This window comes from Equus przewalskii, chromosome 17 (assembly GCF_037783145.1).
Source record: "Equus przewalskii isolate Varuska chromosome 17, EquPr2, whole genome shotgun sequence".
Taxonomy (NCBI): Eukaryota; Metazoa; Chordata; class Mammalia; order Perissodactyla; family Equidae; genus Equus; species Equus przewalskii.
This window is the reverse complement of record NC_091847.1, coordinates 50,382,389-50,403,762: the sequence shown is the minus strand read 5'-3', so window position 1 is coordinate 50,403,762 and position 21,374 is coordinate 50,382,389. Positions and strand designations below refer to the sequence as shown.

The following is a 21,374-nucleotide window of genomic DNA, read 5'->3' as shown; positions in this document are numbered from 1 at the left end:
AGTCATACCGAAATAGTTACTATTGTTGTTTTTTCTGTGGTATAACTTTTATACAATCAACAAAATTTGTCCCCTGAAGTTATACTGGGTATCTTGAAACTTAGAGACATATAAATGTGACATGGATAAGTGCCTTTACAGGTTTTTCATCAGTTTAATGAGAATAGTAGTATTTGCTTGTGTTCTACCAACGTGGAATTGAGAGGGTTAATGTGCTTAGAGCTCCTTGAAAGTAGGTTGCTTCCTAAACACAAATAAACCTCCGTTATTATTACTATCATTATAGCTGATATTTCTTGCTTAACACATTAACTTCCCTCCGCTGAGCAAACTGCTCAATTGTTGGAGGGACTCATTTCTTTCTTCTCGATGTGTCTTGCTGCTGTTGAGCTAAACAATTCTTTAGCTCCCAGGGTGCTTATTTAATAAATGATGCTGTGAAGTTCCCGAAGAGAGACTTTCCATTTTCCTTTCGTGTGATGGCTGTGATCAGGCTTCAGCACCCTGTGGGCTGGCTCAGTGAGAATGTATACTTGGAACTCAGTCACTAACCCGCTTGCTGTATTTAATCTGTGAAGTTCTGTAAACTGTGGAAGTACCTGGTGCCTTTCCTCTTCTCTTGACAATTTCTTCCTCTACTTTTCCTCAAACTTGGAAAAAAAGGTTAATTGCTATACATTTTTGAGCGAATTTTCTCTGACTTTTATAAGGCACTGTGATGTAAGAAAGTTATCAGTACTTTATGTATCTCGTAAAATGCACACACACGTGCAAAATACATCCCGGCTAGAAATTGAGTAGAAATCATAGTTGATGGACCGAAATTGTAGAATCAGGGAGTTATCAAAGAATTTTGAGATCAAGTCCAACTTCTTCATTTCTCAGATGAAGAAAAGATGGCTCAGAGAGATTACATGATGTAGGCAGGACCACACTACAAAGACAGCACTAAAACTTGGACTTCCTGAGGACCGAATCCAGCCCAGCATTGCCTGTTTGTGAAAATAACATTTTATTGCAGCACAGCCACACCCATTGGCTGTGTTGTCTGTGGCTGCATTTGTGCTGCAATGACAGAGTTAAGTAGTCCCCACAGAGACTATATGGCTCACGAAGCCTAATATATTTACTATCTATCTGCCCCTTCACATAGAAGATTGCCCAACCCTGGCTAGGCCTTTGGAGTCCTCTGTCTCCAGCTGGCGGAAGGGGAGCAGGCAGGAAGAATATATGAAGTGGGGGTTGGGGAGGTGGCCAGGTCTACTGTGGCACACATCATTTCTGCTCACATTCTCTCGGCAAGCATTAGTCATATGGCCCTGCTTAGATGCACAGAGAGCTGGGAAATGTAGTTCTTTGAAATGTAGTCCTGAGCAGCTGATTCTCAGTGCAAATTCTATCCTATGGAAATAGGATCATGACTTTGATAGCTAGCTAGCTGTCTCTGCCACAGGTAGTCAGCACTCTACCTCTTGTAGGGTAGTACACACATTTGGTGGGTATCTGCTCAGCCCACGGCCCCCTCTCTGAGAACTATAGCCTCCCAGAGTGTGAGCTCCTATGGCCATGTCTTTGCTGTCTAACCCCACCACTTGTCCTAGACCATTATTGAATTGAAGGATAGCATTTGACCCAAAAGATCCTTCCAGAGATTGTAATCAGATACTAAGAGATGATAGTCAGTCTCTGTGATTTTTTAAAAAACATTCTTCATTTACTAAACATTGTGGCTAAAATGACATATTCAGACTCTCCCTGAAGCCCATGTTTTGTTTTAAACCTATTCCAAATTTCCCACATTGCTGGGCCTTTTAAAATAATACACATAGCTTATTAGGCTAGGCTAGGAGTACAGCATCATAAAGATAAAAATTGCCTATAATTAGTAATACAAAACTCATGAAGTGGAAAGGCAAAAGGTTACCGTCTTATACTATTCTTTGGTACAATGTGAAATGTGAGCATAATAATACCGTAAGCATTTTAATTGGGAAATGTACGAACATTGAAGCTGTGGGGCAATCACTTTAGCTCCGATAGAAAAGTGGAGAAAGCCACACTGCAGGATGAGCGAAGGATGCAGCAGGTGCTGAGAGGAGAATAGAGACAGGAGACCATGTGGCTGCACAAAGAGCACAGCTTATTTAGCTCCTGCTGGTTGGGGGTTCCCGGTTATAGTTCTGCATGAGGCCCATCCATACTTCCTAACTTTGAGACTTTTAAGATACCCATGTAGTGGACATATATGGTTTTGTCTACCCTGCGTCCCTTCCTTTATTTGGGGGAACAACTTCTCCGCCCCATACCAGTTCCAACATGTGATCCCATGACCTTTATCCACAGTGACTGATACAGGAGCAAGGCACATGACCCAAACCAGGACAATCAGAGTCTTCTGGGATATTTTTGAAATGGAAATAGGAAAAAGAAGTTCTTTTCTCCAAAGAAGAGGTCAGCAAACTATGTCCGGGCCAAATTCATCCCACTGCCTGTTTTATTTTTATGTGGTTTTCTTTTGTTTTTTTTGGTTTTTCTTGCTGAGGAAGATTTGCCCTGAGCCAACATCTGTGCCAACCTTCCCCTATTTTGTTATTGGTTGCCACCTCAGCATGGCTGAAAAGTGGTACAAGTACGCGCCTGGGATCTGATCCCGAGAACCTGGGCCACCAAAGCAAGTGTGCCGAACACAACCACTACACACTCAGGGCCAGCCTCTTATTTTTGTTTTTTGAAATAATTAGAGACTCAGAGGAAATTTCAAAAATACTGGAGAGATCCCAATACCCATCACTCAGCTTCCCCCAATGACAACATCTGATGTAACTAAAGTACACTATTAACACCATGAAACTGACACTGGCACAATACAATTAACTAGACTATAGACCTTACTCAGATTTCACCAGCTTTTCACTTTTTAAAAATGTCTTTGTGTATAGTTCTATGGTATTTTATCAAATTTACAGAATCACATAATCACCATCACAATCCAGATACAGAACTGTTCCATCACCACAAAGGAACATCCTCTTGCTATTCTTTTATGGTCACATATTCCCCACTTCCTTCCCTAATGCCTGGCAACCACTAATCTGTTCTCCATCCCTATAATCTTATTTTTTTGAGAATGCTGTATAAATGGGATCATACAGCACATAACATTTTGAAATGGACTTTTTTCACTCAGCATAATACCCTTGAGAGCCATTCAGGTTGTGCATATCAATAGTTCATTCCTTTTTACTGCTGAGTAGTATTCCACAGTATGGATGTACCACAGTTTGCTTAACCATTCACCTTTCCTTTTGAAGGACATTCAGGTTGTTTCCAGTTTTTGACTATTACAAATAAGCATTTGTGTACAGGTTTTTGTGTGAACATAGGTTTTCCTTTTCTAGGATAAATGCTCAGGAATGTAATTGCTGGGTCATATGTCAAGTGTATATGAACTCTTTAAGAAATCACCAGGCTCATTTCCAGAGCATGCCATTTTACATCCCCACCAGCAATGTATGAGAAACCCAGTTTCTTTGCCCCCATGCTAGGATTTAGTACTATCGGTATTTTTATGTTAGTCATTTTAATAGGTTTGTGATAGTGTCTCATTGTGGTTTTAATTTGCTTTTCCCTAATGGCTACCAATTTTGAACATCTTTTCATGTGCTTAGTTACCATCTGTATATCTTCTTTGGTAAAGTGTCTATTCAAGACTTTTGCCAATTTTCTAATTGGATCATTTGTTTTCCTGCTGTTGAGTTTAGAGAATTCTTTATATATTTTAGATATGAGTCCCTTACAAGATATGTGCTTTACAAATATTTTATTCCATTCCATCTGCTGCCTGGTTTTGTTGCTGAAGAAGATTAGCCCTGAGTTAACATTTGTTGCCAATTTCCTCTTTTTTTTTTGCTTGAGGAAGATTAGCCCTAAGCTAACATCTGTGTCAATCTTCCTCCACTTTATATGTGGGTCACTACCACAGCATGGCTGATGTGTGGCGTAAGTTTGTGCCTGGATTCCAAACCTGTGAACCTGGGCCACCAAAGTGGAGTGCACCAAACTTAACCACTACGCCACGGGGCCAGCTCCTGTTGCCTGTTTTTGTAAACAAAGTTTTTATTGGAATGTAAATAAACTTTTTTTTTTTACGTATTGGCTATGGCTGCTTTGGTGCTACAGTGGCAGAATTGAGTAGTTGCAACAGAGACCATATGGAGAAAGTCAACATAGAGTAGAAGAGAATAAGGCAGCTTTGCAGAGTTAGAAAAGACCAGGAAGTAAGAGTCCAGGTTCCAGATCTGGATTCAGTCCACTTTGTTTATGCTCCAGCACTTCTAGAGGAACCAGAAAATTCCTCTTTTGCTTAAGCTGGTTCAAGTTATGTGGGGCAGGTAGGGGACTTGCCATGGGACACAGACAGTGTAAAGGAAAACTAGGATGAAGACCACTGACCAGCCTCAAATAGCCATTTCAGGATTTTTAGAAACCCTCTGTTCTTAAAACTCATCAGAGCAGATGACAGCTCCTGATTTCCAGTGTCTTCTAATTTAACAGGAGATCTACTCTTTTTCATTTATCCCTTTTCAATGAGTCTTTTTATATGTGAATGATACTTGTGTTTCCTCTGTATTGTACAGACATAATAATAAGAGTATCAGTGAGGGTTCTCCAGAGCAACAGAACAAATAGGAGATTTGTCCTATCACATTTGTTATATCACATATATCCATATATGTGTATGGAGAGAGAGAGAATGAGGTATTTATTTTAAGAAATTGGCTCATGCAATTGTGAAGGCTGGCAGGTCTGAAATTTAGGGCAGGCCAGCAGGCTAGAAACTATGCATGAGTTGATATAGTCTTGAGTCAGGAATGTATAAGGCAGGCTGACAGGCTGGAAACTCAGGCATAATTTCTATATTATGGTCTTGAGGCAGAATTCCTTCTTTTCTGGGAAACCTCAGTTTTTGCTCTTAAGACCCTCAATTGATGGGATGAGGCCCACGCATATTATCAAGGGTAATCGCCTTTTCTTAAAGTCAACTGATTGCAGATGTTAATCACATCTGCAAAACACCTTCCCAGGAACATATAGACTAGTGTTTGACCAAACAACCAGGTACCATAGCCTAGCCAAGTTGACACAAAATTTATGATCACAATAAGCTACAACACAATCACTGCTTAATTCATTTTTTTATTGAAAGACAATTTGGGGATTTTCAGCTACATTTATTTCCTAAATATTTATTTAGCACTAACTATCTACCCACCTACATTAAGGTATCCACATAGCCACCTCCGTCTGAAGTGCTTCTTACAAGTAGGTCCCAGGGGATGGACACTCACAGAAATCAGCATAACCCCAGTTCCTCTCCCTTCCCAGTCTCCAGGAAGGGAACACTCTCCACTCCAGGTGGCCTACCACCCTCTTTAACTCACATGTCAGCCATCCTCACCACTGCTTTCAGGAAACAGCTTCAGTTAGCTCCCTCAAGGGCTAACCTTTAAAACAAAACCCTGAGTAGCCCCTAAAACACAGAGAAGCTCTTAACTCCCTTCCCTGAAGGGGGAGTGATGGAGTGTGAGGTTGTGGGGGTGTAGGGGCTTGGCAAAAATAGACTGGACCTGAGGATTCAAAGGTTTGGCTCTTCTTGCAGGAGGCAGGAAGAGAGGAGAATTACCCTTTTATTCTTTTGAATTGCCTACAATTGTGAGACAATACAGACTTAAACATCTCAATCGATTGCCTTGGCCACGATTTTGATTCATTTCTTCGGAGGAACAGAGCTAAATCAGACGGTGGCAAGAGACTTGACAGACTCAGGCGTCTGGGTTCTAATCCCAACTTTGCTGTTATTTATAAATATTTGTTGAATGAATCAACAAATTGCCTCAGTGATGTGGCGTTGATCATCACCTCTTACTATCTCCCCTGCTTCATTTGTAAAACAGCAATTACGATATTTGCCCTACTTCTCTCAGAGAATTATCAGACGATTTTGAGACGGAGGAAATGACAAAGAATTTTGAATGAGCATAAAGGTTGGTTACTGTAGGAGGCAGAATAATGGCTCTTAAAGATGCCCAGTCCTAATCCCCAGACCTGTGAATATCTTATTTTACATGGCAAAAGGAATTCAGATAGCAGATGGAAATAAGTTTGCTGGTTAGCTAACCTTAAAATAGGATTATCCTGGATTATCTGGGCAGGACCAGTGTCATCACAAGGGTCTTTACATGTGGAAGAAGGAGGCAGAAGAGTCAGTGTCAAAGTAACGTGAAAAGACATGGAAACAGATTTTTGCCTCGAGCCTGCAGGAGGAACACAGCCCACCAACACTTTCATTTTAGCCCAGCGAGGCCCATTTCAGGCTTCTGACTTCCGGAACTGTAAGATAATAAATTTGCATTGTCATACGCCACTAAATTTGCAGTGATCTGTTACAGCAGCCACAGAAAACAAATAGAGTTATTTTTAAATGTTTTACATGGCATTGGTTCTTAAAACACCAGAACAAGAATGAGTCTCTCTAGATTATTAACTGTAGTCAGATACTTGTCACCCAAACTGAGATCTCCATGGGTAAGGCTCCTGGTGCAAAATTAACTTGAAATATCCTAGTACCGACCATCCAGCACTTTATATAGACATGCATTTTACATCTTTGGGTTTGTTATGGACAGCAGTGTCTCTTAAAGTGAAGGGTGGGGTATACTAATCTCCTAGGGCTGCCATAACAAACCGGGATGGCTCAAAACAACAGAAATGTATTCTCTCACTGTTCTGGAGACTAGAAGCCTGAAATCCAGGTGTCAGCAGGCTGACTCCCTCCAAAGGCTCTAGGGAAGAATCTTTTCTTGCTTCTTCTAGCTTGTGGTGTTGCTAGCAGCCCTTGGTGTCCCTTGGCTTGTGGCAGCCTAACTGCAATCTCTGCCTCCCTCTTCACATGGCCTTCTTCCCTGTGCATCTCTGTCTTCAAGTCTCTTTCTCCTTCTAAGGACACCAGTCATTGGCTTTAGAGCCCACCCTAATCCAATATGACCTCATCTTAATGTGATTAGATCCGCAAAGACCTTATTTCCAAATAAGGCCACATTCACAGTACCCAGGGTTAAGACTTCAACCTACCTTTTAAGGGGACACAGTTCAACCCACCACAGAGGGCTACTTCCTTAGAATTCCCTCTTGGGCTTGTTAAAGATTCAAATTCTGGAGGCCCACCCAAGCCCACCTGATTGGGTTTCTGGGTTTCAGGCCTAAAAGTCTGCTTGTTTAACAAGCTCCTGTCGTAAGTATTAGTCACCCTAAACTTTGAGAACCAATAATATGTATAATAGTTTTATTTTTCATAATTTAAAAATGGTAAGGGAAGACAATCTAGTTTAAAGCCTCTTTTTGTCTTCCAAATATTTATTTTACATATTTATAGAGGTGCAAAATGCAGAGAAGCTCTCCTGTGCACAGAGGTATGCACAATTTCCGCAAGATGCTAAAGGTTGCCAAGAAAAACATCAGGGGTTCAAATGCTTGCATAAACACAAAACTGACCTGTTTTTACTGTTAAGCTTCCCCCAAATGACCTCCAAGTTGGGAAATTTCTTGGCCTAAGACCAGAAAAGGTACCCAACAAAAACAGTAATTTGAAGGAAAAAGACGTGGTCTTTGAGTCCCGGAAACACAACGTGGTCCCAAGAGAAAGAAACAAGCCCTGACACGCTTTCTGACAGTAACATAGGTGCCTAATGTGGAGGTGGCCTGGGGAAGAGGGGAACAAAGGAATGAGAGAAATTCTGGAGAATCTGACAGAGGCAATTCAATTTCCTTGGAAAGTTCTGTGTTGTGCTAGTCTCCCCTCTGAGAATGTTAGCTATAAGCCAACGCAAGTGAATGCCGGATCCTAAATAAGTCAACCTCCACCCCACCCTTTGTTTTTTTACCCAAGATTCATTTAAAGAAGGTTAAAGTACATGGGTTGTATACAAAGTATTGAGAAAGATGTATGCCAAAATATAAACAGTGCCTATCTCTCTAGATGGTGGGATTTTGTTGGTTTTTATCTTTATAATTTTCTGTATTTGATTTTTTTCAATGATTATGTGTGGTTTACAAAATCAAAAAATAATCCACTATATAATTTTATAATAGTTGCACATATGAATATTTTAAATGTGAATGTGAGATGGTAAATAAAATAACAGCAAATGATTGAATTGGTTTTGAATAAAAGTCGGACTCCTTAATTAAGATTCTTTTGTTCTTTGTAGCAGACCGTTGTATCCCGAAGAAAATCAGGAACAAAGGAAAAAGAGACAGAAGCCTGTGGCTCTCTAACAAATGGTTTTATTTTCTCTCTCTTCTCCTCCCACCTCTCAAATTTGAGGATGAGGAGAAAGCAGGAGAAAAGAAGAGGAGAGGAGAGGCGGGTCAGAGGAGGAGAGGAAGTGGGAGGCAGCCTTCAGGGCCAGGGTGTGGCTGAGATCAGGGGCAAGCAGCCGAGGGATTGGTTGGGAGATGGATGCAGGGCTGGAACATTCCTTGGAGTCTATAAAGGGGCCTGCTGAAATTTTTATTTACAGACTAAAGGTATTGTATTAAGAAACAAATGATTTGACTGTTGGTCCTGATTTGGGGGTCCCATCGGCCCCATAGGGCCTACTCTTTTTTTTTTTTTTTAGCACAGAACCCTATGCCTTATCGTATATATCATGTATCATTTATTTTTACATAACATGGCAGTAAAGGCATGATCCACTTCTTAAATAATGCTTTCTAGAACATTTCTAGCTAAGAGGCAGTTTACAGAGTTTAAAGTTTTAAAATATAATCTTACAGAATTAAACTTATGTTTTTATTTTCTATGTATTTTCTGACAGGTAAAAAATAACTTTGTAATCTTCATCACACAGCAATATATACCCATAATCCACACTCCCAACCATAGCATGATCTTTGCTGGGCTAGGGGTATGCCAGGACTGACTAGAGGTTTTCTTCAACACTCCTCCTTCCTACGGAGATGCTGTGGAAGGGAAGAGAAAGAATTGGGGAGATGCCAAGATGAAGCGTGTGAGAAAAATAGAAAGGAGCAGACTTTGTTTAAAGATTGGGGAAAAAAAAGAAAGAATTAAGCTGGTTAAAAGTGAGGGTAAGAGGCACAGCATAATGGGGGCTGGAGGCAAAGAAAATCCATTTCAGAGCAACACAAAACTTTCATGAGGTGAGGAGGAGGAAGAGAGGCTTTGCCAGCACCGGTGGCTGGGTCATCCTGGTGTGTGGCTCTGAGCCCAGGACCTACCTTTGGAATCCTGGTCAGAAAGGCTCATCCCTCCAGTGTCCAGGGAGCTGAAGGCAATGGCTGGGCCAGAATGGAACAGGGAAAGGGAGGCTGAGGAATCGACAGGAGAAAAATCAACACTCACCGCTCTGCTTACTCCTATAAAGTATGTGTGCCTCATCCTAGAGCAGAGTCATTGCTTGCTCTCGAACAGTGAGCTGAGCGTGATCACGCTACTGTGATGTCCCAGCTGAGGGGAGATGGGAAGGAAACCAACATTTGACGAGCTCCCACTAGGTGCCAGGCACTTTGCCAGAAGCTTTTTACATTATTTTATTTAATCCTCAAAACAATACAGGGAGATGGCACTGTTGATCGCATTTTGCAGATGAGGAAACTAAGGCACATGGAGATTAAATAACTTGTCAAAATCATAAAATTAGTAAGTGGCAGGGCTGTTATTTAAACCCAGGTATGATCTATCTAGCTTGAAAATCATTGCTGTTTTCGCTGAGTAGAAACACCCTGGCATAGCAGAGAGTTCAAATCTCTCCCTTTGTTTTTGCTTCTGGTCGCTGCTGCCATCAATTACATGAGGACTTTGGCCTCGAACTTTTAAGCTCATCGTTTAGTATAGGTATTGCTGTTGTAGGGTGTGTTAGTCCAGGTCTTCCAAGGAGCAGACCTCAAGATGGGATTAGGTGTGCAAAGATTTTATGAAGAGAAATGCTGATGTGAGAGAATATGGGGCAGGAGTGGGAGAAGGCTGAGAGCAGTCAGACTTCCACGTAAGTCTGATCCCAGTGAGGAAAAAAGGAGGGAAGATTGGATGGAGGCATCCTAGATGGAACGGTCTAAGGAAGGCTTGGTAAAGCCTTTGAGGAGTCCTTGAGCCAAAGTCGGCTGTGAGAGAAGTTCCACATCTCCTAGGAATGAGCAGCTTTGGGCATCATGATCTGTGTGCAACTGCTGTGATGGACAAAAAAACGAAAGACAACCCACAGGATGGAAGAAAATATTTTCGAACCATATATCTGATACGAGATTTGTATCCAGAATATATAAAGAACATAATTCAATAATAAAAAGATAAATAACCCAATTTAAAAATGGGCAAAGAATCTGAGTAGAAATTTATCCAGCGAAGATATATAAATAGCCAAAAACCATGAAAAGATGCTTAACATCGTTAGTCATTAGGAAAATGCAAATCAAAACCACAATGGGATATACTTCACATCCACTAGGATGGCTATAATAAAAAAAATGGGCAATAACAAGTATTGGCCATAATATGGAGAATTGGAACCTTTGTTGTTGCTGGTGGGAATGTAAAATCGTGGAGCTGCTTTGGAAAACAGTCTGGCAGTTTCTCAAAAAGTTAAACACAGACCCAGTAATTCTACTCCTAGGTGTATACCCAAGAGAATTGAAAATATACATCTACACAAAAACTTATACCCAAATGTTCTTAGCAGCTTAATTCATATTAGCCAAAAAGTTGATACTGATGAATGGATAAACAAAAGTGGTATAGCCATACAATGGAATATTATTTGGTCATAAAAGGAATGGTGTATGCACACACACACACTCATGGGTGCATGCACACACACATGGCGATATTATTTAGCCTTAAAAAAGGAAGCAAATTCTGTCATATGCTACAACATGATGACCTTGGAGGACATTATCCTAAGTGAAATAAGCCAGTCACCAAATGACAAATAATGTATGATTCCACTTATATGAAGTTCTTAGAGTAGTCAAAATCATAGAGACAGAAAGTAGAATGGTAGTTGCCAGGAGCTGGGGAGAGAGGGAATGGAGAATTGTTATTTAATGGGTATAGAGTTTCAGTATTGCAAGATGAAAAGGGTTCTGGAAATTGGTTACATAACAATGTGAACGTACTTAACATAACTGTACACTTGAAAATGGTTAAAATGACATCTTTTATGTCATGTGTATTTTACCACAATTGAAAAAAAAAGCAAAAAAAAAAAAGGAATGAAGTACTAATACATACCATAACATGGATGAACCTTGAAAACATTATGGTAAGCCAAAGGAGCCAGATATGAAAAGCTGTGTGTTACAGGATCCCATTTATAAGAAATGTTAAGAAGAGGCAAGTCTTTGGAGACAAAAAGTAGGTTAGTGGTTTTTGCCGTGACTGGCAGGAGTGGGGAATGAGGACTGACTGCTGTTGGGAACAGAGTTTCCTTTTGGTGTGATTAACATGATATGGAATTAGATAATGGTGATGGTTGCACAAATTTGTGTATATACTAAAAATCACAGAATTGTATACTCTAAAAAGGGTAAGTTTTATGGTATGTAATTTATATCTCAATAATGATATTATTTTTTACAAATGCTGTGATGGATTTCATAGCACATCAGTCGCTGGGGCCCCCAGTCAATTACACTCCCTGGTGTTGCAGATCTGCGAGATGCATTTTCATGGCGACCACACACGAAGCTCCATTTCAAGTATATTTTTGGTGTTCATCATGATTATAGTTACCCAAAATGCATTCAGTGCAGACCTGAGAGGGGTAATGGACTAAATTATTTCCCCAAATGATTTCTTTTTCCAGGAAGCAGTAAATGCATGGTCCCGAATTTCTCATTGAGGATAGATACGTTTTGATGCTATTTCACTGCTGCAACCATTTTGATTCTGAGAGAGCAAAGGATGTATCAGCGGAAAATATGAAATGGCTTCAGATCTACTTTGTGACCCTAACAAACATAAAAAGTAGTGTGAAACAACTTGGTATTTTCAACTGCTGACCAGAACCACACTTACGCAAACTGTCACTGGCATCGTTACTGCCATCATCCTCACTTTGGGCAAATCAAGTGGAAAGAAAGAAGGATGCGATGAGCCCTGCGGAAATAAGGTGGGAATGCTTGCGGCTCAAGGGAATTTTTTTTAAAGTTCCTCATGTTTAAGCGAAAGATAAACCAAATCCAATTGTAAAAAAAATTTCCCAGAGAGGTGGAAGGGATAAAAGGAGGGAATAGCGATCAAAGCTAGACAGTTCTGAAATTACTTAGATATTTGACTTTGGAATAATGTTAATGTTTTACATGATTAAAATAACCACAAAAATGAAATTAATGAACCTATTTGTGGATTGACTGGGTTGCTTAACCACACAGAGAAGAACAATTTCAAAGTATTTTAAAACATCATAATTTGACTGAGATGTACCTGAAAACAAAAAGAAGTATAAAAAAACACAAATTTTTTCCAGTAGTCATATTGTTAGTAATATTGGTATAGTTATTCTAAACTATTATGTATGCAATGGGATAATGCAAGGCAATTATGTTAATTTATTAGGAGTCAAGATTTCCAACATAAAAGAGTTACAAATAGAAAATCAGAGAAGTCAAGTGAAAACCATGTAATCCTAAATTTGAATTAGAAATATCAATGCATGATGCATTTTCTATTAAAATAATATTTCCTAGTTCTAGCTACTGGAAAGGCCTAGGAACAAGGATAAACCCAGTATCATTGATCTACCTAGCACCCAGACAGTGGTCTTGAAATACAACAGCCCACCGAAAGGAACTAGGACTTCTTGAGGAAATGACTAATTAACTAGGGCAGGAAATGATTGTGACAAGCCCAGAATATCTTCTCACATTAGAAAGTAAGGAAGCTATGAAAAACTACTGGGGTCATGACAAAAGGATTCAGAAGTCAATTTGAAGAGGCTCCAGTGGGTCAAAGAGGGGACAATCCAAGCATCAAGATGAATAATAACTGCAATGGTTATTAATTGATTACGTTAATATATTACACTACATTATGCATTAAATACATTAAAACCAACAAGTGTTTAACGATGCTAAACAAACAAACATTACTGATCATCTTTGGAGAATGCTAGGGAACCAAATCATTTTTATGAAAAAAAAAGAAAAAGAATCAAGCATTTATTCTGCCTTTCTTACATAGCTTATACTTCAGGACAATCAAATTATTGATAAGAGGAAGCTTCTCTTGATAGATCTAAGCTAATAAATGAAGAAGGAATGATTGCTAGAAATAGTATATGACCATTTTGAGACCCTCTTATGAATTAATAGACATAGACAATGATCATCAATGGGTTGTGAATATAGGGACAATCAGACATTTTGTGCCCCCTAGTGGAAGTTCACCATTTATAAAGTATCCGTGATAAACAAGCAAACATGAATCCAATATAGTAACCATTAGCAACATGTGTCTATTTCAATTTCAATTTAAAATAACCTCTATGTGCTGTCCAATATGGTATGCACTAGCTATTTGTGGCAATGTGAATTTAAGTTAATTAAAATAAAATAAAATAATTCAGTAGCTCAGTCACACTAATGCAATAGCCATATGTGCAGATATAGATCATTTCTATCATCACAGAAAGTTCTGCTGGACAGGGCTGAAAACCTAACTACTAGTTTACAGGAAGTACAGGGACTGAAGAATATGATTCACACAGTGTGAAGATTCAGTCAGCACGTCCAGGATGAGGGAAACTCCACAGGACAAACGACCCAGTTCTTTCAACAAATAAATTACAAGGTAAAAAAAGGAGGGAGAGAGAACATATAGTTTAAAAGAGACTTAAGAAAAACATCAACCAAATGTGAAGCATGGATCTAATTTGGATCCTTATGGTAAAACTGAAAAAACTAATGAGGCAATTGAGGAAATTTGAACACTGACTGGATGTTTGATATGCTAACAAAGTATTATTAGTTTTTAGTGCTGGTGATATAATGGTTATGTCTAATAAAACATTTTATCTTTTAGCATCATATCTTTAAATGTTTACAGAAGGAATAATTTGACGTCTAGATCTAGCCTTAAAGTAATCCAGTTGGGAGAGAAACAGGATCAGGGCATAAATGGCGTGAAATTTGCCATATTTGATAACTCTTGAAATTGGAGATTCCATTAAAGTATTCTATTTTTTTGCGTATGTCTGAAGTTTTTTCATAAGAAAAGTTTTTTAAATGACTGGTTTGTCTTTTAGAGTCATAAAGTAGGTCTAAAACCATTTGATGTTTTCTGCTGTTGTATCTTTTTTTATTCTCCATGTCAGAATGTTTGGAGCACGGAAATGGTGGCATCACATCGCGCTGCTTGTTTTCTGATGAGCTCTCTCACTCTTTCATGAGTTACCTAAACTTGCTTTCCCATTACGTTAGCTTTAAGACCATTTAGATAGGTGTCCAGTAGCCATTTGACATTCAACATACACTACGAAGTGATCATTGCACCCAAAGAACCATGGAAGATCCTGGAGGTACAAAGATGAATAAAATACAGTTCTTGACTTTAGGGAGCTTACACTCTCATGAGGAGGTGGTCTTAGAATTCATAATAAATAAATTACTATGAGAAAGTAGGCACAAAGTTTAGAGGGGCCTGAAGAAGGGATTGGCCCATTATATCTTGGGGTGGTGGAAAAGATAGACTTCAAAGAAAGTGGACTTTGCACAACATTTTGAAAGAACAAAAATGTGCTATTCAGGTTGACAGCATGAGCAAAGACAGACAGGCATAGGAGAGGCCGGCATGTTTGAGAACTACACACACACTGTCTCACTGCTCTAGAGGTGTTTGTTAGTAAAATTTCTGTGTATTCCAAAGAATTACTGTCTTAGGAATGGGAAATTTCAATTCAATTCAATAAACATCAATTCAATTTAATGAAGACCTAGCAAAGCAAATGAATAACTGAAAATATTCTATCATTTGAGCACTTTCTATGCACTTAACACTCTCCCAGAGTCTGTGGAGGGCCCAAAAGAAAAATAGGAAAAACTCCTAAAGGATTTTTTGGTCTTGTTAGAGAAGTAGGATTTACATGGGTGGAATAATTATAGAGAACAATTAGAGAATTCCTGAGGAAGGAAGAAGAAACTTAGGAGAAAAAAAAAAAAGGCCAAGGTTTTGTTCTAAGCTAATTGTGTGGGTAATGAGAGTTAACACTGAGGGCTCCAGTACATGTCAGGCCATGTGTGGAGCACTCACACATATGACTTCATTTAAGCTCATATTCAGGAACAGAAAAACCTAGATCGCAGTGACTTGTACAATGGAAGTTTTTCTTCCATATTTTAACTATAGATATTGGGAAGGACATTCCCCAAGTTTGCCTCACTCAACTTTAGCTGGTCTTTACAAATACATCTGTGCCTGCATGGGGTGTGGGGGAGAGCAGGGAGGTTGGGAGGGTCCATCGGGGTGACACTGACCCAAGGAAGTCTTTGGGCTGCCTAACTATGATGAGAGGATGTGAACAGAGGAGCTGGGCCAATGTGATTTCTTCTCTGGGCAAACTGATCTGCAAACACAAAGAACTGGCTAGTTGGAAGAGGATTCAAGAGGGGAGCAATACATGAAGAGCAAGAAGCTGAATCATTTTAATGGCTGAATAACACTGAGAAGCCCCTATGGCCCAACCCAACTACCCATTCTTATTTTTCTAAGGTCTAGTTATTTGGCTTTTCTAAGGTCTCTTTACACATTTATCCTTTTATAACTGGTATGAATTTTAGAGTCTTAGGACTCAGAAGTGCAAAGATTTTTTTTTAACTCAACTGTCATCTTCAGTTTCAACTCAGTCTCTTTTGGGTAAATATACATCAAATATGGAATTCTCTCTTCCCTCTTCTCAGTCCTTTCTCCCTGGAGGGATGTAAATTCCCAGGAGGAGAGGAATGGGCATGTACATGGAGCCCTGGCATCAGGAGCAAGCACTGGTCTGAAATGTTCACTCTCCCCCAGGGGTCCATGTGGCCCTGAGTGATCGCCTTTCTTTCCACTGCATCCCTGGCTGATGGCTCTAACTCTAACGGCTCTGAGACTGGTCCGACACTGTGCTTCTTCTTCCTTCAGTGGCCTAAGTAGTCACCTCCATTTTCTCTTGGAGGGTCAGAGACTGATGGTTGTGTTCTCAGAACCATGCTGTTGTTCACTGGATTGTGAGAGGATGCCCTAACCTAGTTGTGAAAAATCTAGAATCTTCCTAGACCCCTCCCCCAGCCATCACAGTCTGCTCGGGATGCAGCACTTCTCTCTGAGACTTGAACTCTTTCCAGCTACAGCCCTGGGGGCCAGGCACAGCCCCGTCTGTCCATGGAGCTCCCCAAATGTTAGCTTTCATTTAACAATCTGCACTCTGTCACACACAATCTAGCCTATGCTGAATGAAACTCAAGTCCTGGATGAGTTCTCCTAGGATCTTCTTTCCTATCCCCTGCTGAAAATTCACTTTTGAGAGATAAGTAACCTGCTCTGGAGTGTTCATGAGTGCTTCTCCTCTCTGCAGGTTGTTGTATCATGCTCCCAGGTGCTGAACCCTTTCAGGAAATACAACCAAACTGGCCTCTCTCAACCTGTCTGACTCCTGCATTAGAAAACTTACTTCCAAGACTACTTTCGTTTCTGTTCCTAGTTTTAAAAATCTGAATTGGAACTCAAAGCTAAACAATGAGTTCTTTGTTCTTGCCTTCATACACTCTCTTCCTAAAGATATTGAGCATGGAAAGTTACCTGCTGTCTGAAAAGGAGAGACATGTAATGGTTACAGGAAAGCTTGCAGAGAAAACCTTAACTGATATTATCTGCTATATTACAATATTTGAGTATCTTGATGAAGTTTCTTGCAACCTGTGCAACACAGCACAGAAATCCTCTTTATAATGTGGATATTTGGGCTCCCGGATAATTCACGGTATAGATTTCCTGAATTACAGTGCGAGATGTGCATGACATCATTCTATCCACAGGAAGCAATTCAGTCCACAATACAACCAATCCTTGAAATAGCTCCATTACTAGATTTTTCTACATAGCCAATTCTTTCTATTTTACGTGTAAGATAAGTGAAATCCACTGAGGACCTACCCACCTCATTTTCACTAGTATCCTCAACATCTATCTAAACATATTCTTTTTTATGGGCATGAACAATTTTATCTAGTGAAACAATTAAAACACTAGTTCGGAATTTTTCCTTTTTTCCCCAATCCTTAAGGAAGATACTAAGGAAGAGAGAAACAGAAAAAAGTCAGGACATGATGAAATATTGAATAAATGGAAAAATGATAAAAATTTGTAAAAAGCCAATCTATGCTAGGATTATATCTGTGTAGAATGAATGCATCCAAATTCAAAATAGAAAGGAAGCCTGGAAATTGGAAACGAGCTGACTTTTTAGTAGGGTGGGATTGTGATTATTTAACTCTTTAAAAATTTTAGCTAGTATTATTGTGTTAATAAGCAGAGGAAACATTCTAAAGCATACAATAATTTGGGTTTACAACAGAAAGATCGCTTTTAAAGATGGAGAGGAAATGGGAGAGAGTAGAAGAAGAAAGTCTAAATTATCTTTGAATTTTGGTAAATTCTAACTAATCAATTCTCCTTGGCTGAGAAGAAATGACAAGAAATCTATACTTAGAAGTCACATTAAAACAAAACTCTAACATCTCACATGTAAGCTTTAGGTAATTCATTTCGTTAGATGTGTGTGCAGGAAGGAGACCGTTTCCGCCAAATGGAACAATTTCGACGTCTAATTTGAGGTCAGACTCCCTTTTGCAGAGGGGGTTTTTGTCTGGCTCACACAGGCAACGCCGAGCCTCTCCCGCTTGTCCTCTCTGGATTATTTGCTTACTCCGGGAGATGAAAAGATGGCATGGTTTGTGAACCAGGAGTTGTTATTCTTTGCCTGCATATCATGTTGGCTTTCTCGTAAGAAAAATCCCAAGAATATATAAAAGTTTTTGATGAATAGGACCCTTTATTTTTAGGAGAAAATGGATGGAACAGTTTGGGGCTTTGGGGCCGCCTGTTGCTCTCATGTGAGCACCTCCCACAGCCCTGACTTTTATTCCGCCGCGTGCTTGGTGCCAAGATTTACACGGCCGCTGTGGGGAGCAACTGGATTTAGCATAAGTAAGAATAACCGCTTTTCCCCTGGGGAGAGACAAAAAGGATAAGTGCACAAGGCACAGAGACAATATTATCGGGAGTTATATTCCTGTTCGGCTCTTTTATTCACTCTGAATCCTGGATTCTGTTGCAAATAATAAAAGCAAGAAGCCAGTTGGCTTGGAGCCAAGTTCTGGGATTAGCAGAAGGAACTCTTATTTTGAGCTAAAAAAATGTTTGTCAGTGATGGTTCTATACATTACAAATATGGCCATTTGGATTAAAAATTGGTGTTTTTTTGTAAGTTGAGATATTGCCAGGAAAGCGCAAATTAATAACAATTTGAATTAGGCAGGGAAAGAGAAGTTTCTGTCAGGGCGCCTGGGAACCCAGGTGCTGTCTGTGCACACCTGGTACTGCTGCCACACTTTCTCTGTGTGCACCGTGTTCTCTGAGTTTGGGTTGGATTGTTATTATTACCTTAATAATCTTTTCTCTCCCTCAGTTCAAATTGTGAGGTACTTTAACCCTCTAAAACTAAATGATGTCATTTTTCCCGTTGCACTATCTCAAATATCTGCCCCCCCCCCTTTTCATAAAATACGTTAAATAGGTTGCAAGAACTCATTTTGAATTCACACAAACCTGGGTTGGAATCCTAGCTTTGCTGCATGCTACCTACCTATCTTTATGATCCTAGGGAAAGTATTTAATTTTTCTTCACTTCAATTTCTTTATTGAAAAAATGGGGAATAATAATATTACACATCTCATTGGGTTTTGTGAAGATCAATGAGACAATACCTAAAGAACATTTTGCATTGCACCTATGCAATACCACTATTGCACAGTAATGGCAAGTACTCAACAAAATTTTGTTATCTTGATCATTATTGTGGGGTAAAGTGGTATTCAGAGGGAAATTTATAGCTTAAAATATAAAAAATAAGAAAATCTTAAAAATGAAATAAGTACTCAACTTAAAAAGTTAGGAAAAGACAAAGAAAATGTTTATGTTATAAACATGATGACTTCCATTTATAGTTATATAGAAGACCAGATGTCCTGAGAAAATCTTCCAGTATGGAACTAGAAATTCTGGATAAAACATACTTTAAAAAATGTTTTAAAATAATTGGCTGGCTTATTGGGCAAAGGAGGACTATCCTTGCCTTACATAATGTGAAAGTAAAATCCAGAGAGGTAAGACTATCTGATGCTGGCGTTTGCCATGGAGGTTTCTGGCTATATTAGGTGGCCATACGCTGAGGAGGATAGATAAAAACACAGGGCCTGTAAAAGCTGAGAGAATGCACTGGAAAACATCCCCATGAAGTCAGAATTCCAGAAAGGTTATACTAGGTACATTCAAAAGGGTTGAATCGGAGCATGGTGGTGAGGATGGGGGTGCCCAAGAGAAAGAGACAGTGGGGGGAATTTATCTATTGACTTTAGATCTAAATGAAAAGTAAAAATGGAGGAAAATACTAGGAGAATATCTAACCACAAGTTTGTTATCACATGTGTTTTAAGCCAGAATTTATACCATCTGTATTACCCAATCCCCAATAAATCTAAGCCAACTATTCAGTTAAAAGTGTTCCCAAGTAATGCAAACTGGTGGAGCCACTATGGAAAATAGCATGGAGATTTCTCAAAAAATTAAAAATAGAAATACCATATGACCCAGCCATCCCACTACTGGGTATCTATCCAAAGAACTTGAAATCAGCAATTCCAAAAGTCCCATGCACCCCTCTGTTCATTGCAGCATTATTTACAATAGCCAAGACCTGGAAGCAACCTAAGTGCCCATCAAGTGATGATTGGATAAAGAAGATATGGTATATATACACAATGGAATACTACTCAGCCATAAAAAAGGATAAAATCGTACCATTCACAACAACATAGATGACTTTGAGGGTATTATGTTAAGTGAAATAAGCCAGATAGAGAAAGACAATCTCTGTATCACTCCACTCATATGTGGAAGTTAAACATGTGGACAAAGAGAACAGATTAGTGGTTACCAGGGGAAAGGGGGGGTGGGGAGTGGGCACAAAGGGTAAAGTGGTGTACCTACAACACGACTGACAAACAATAATGTACAACTGAAATTTCACAAGGTTGTAAACTATCATAATCTTAATAAAAAGTAAAAAAAAAAAAAGTGCTCCCAAGTATTTGGTTAACAGGAACAGAATATCAGAATAAATCTAAAGAAGGCAGAAGGATGGAAATAATAAGAGAACAAAATTAATGAAATAGAAAATGAAGAAACAGTAAAGTATATCTTTTAAAAAGACTAACAGTAGGGATAAACCTTCAGAGAGCTTGACCAGAAGAAGGAGAAAACACAAACAACATTAGTAATGAAAAGAGGACGTAACTTAGATGCTAAAAGGATTTAAGAAAATGTTTGGAACACTTTTGCCAATAAATTTGAAACCAGGTGAAATGCACAAAGTCCTAGAACAGTGTTTCTCGAACTTTAGCATGTATTAGAATCATCTGGAAGGCTTTTAAAAATACAGATTGCTGGGACACTCCTCTAGAGTACCTGATAGGTAGGTCTGAGATGGAATCTGAATATTTGCATTTTAAGCAAGTTCCCAGTGATGAAACATTGAGAACACTGTCCCAGAAAATATAAATTACCAAATACACTCCAGAAGAAATAGAAATTATTTTATAATTCAATGCTTTCTTATTTTCTTCACATCATGGTGCACACACACAGAAACCTCAATAATACTGTATGGCACCCTGGAGTAAACAGATGAGGCTGCTCTTGAACTCTACTTATCCCAGGCCTGCCTTGACCTACCTGCTCCTGGCAGCCCCAGGGGTTGAAGGACCAATCTCCTGGGCTCGTCGGTAATCCATATTCCGCATACCAGTGTGTCTTGGTTCTCCTGCTGGGAAGCTTTGCGCTAGGAATTACACTTAGATGTATTAGTTATCTGCAGCATAAAAAATTACCCCCAGATTAAACAGCTTAAAACAACGTACATTTACTATCTCACAGTTTCTGTGGGTCAGGAATCCGGATGTGGCTTAGCTGGGACCTCTGGTTCTGGGCTTTCACACGGCTGCTATCAGCATGTCAGCAGGAGGTGCAGTCATCTTCTGGGGAAGAATC

The 21,374-nt window shown here is 39.4% G+C and overlaps 1 long non-coding RNA gene across 1 annotated transcript in view; it reads right to left on the bottom strand.

The window, feature by feature from the left end:
* LOC139076632 (uncharacterized) overlaps positions 1 to 21,374 on the bottom strand; it is a 44,596-nt gene extending 23,222 nt beyond the window's left edge. The window contains exons 1-2 of the long non-coding RNA XR_011528417.1: positions 21,245 to 21,374; positions 21,060 to 21,165 (exon numbers count right to left, since the gene is read on the bottom strand). This is a non-coding gene — a long non-coding RNA (uncharacterized lncRNA). The remainder of the gene's footprint in view (positions 1 to 21,059; positions 21,166 to 21,244) is intronic.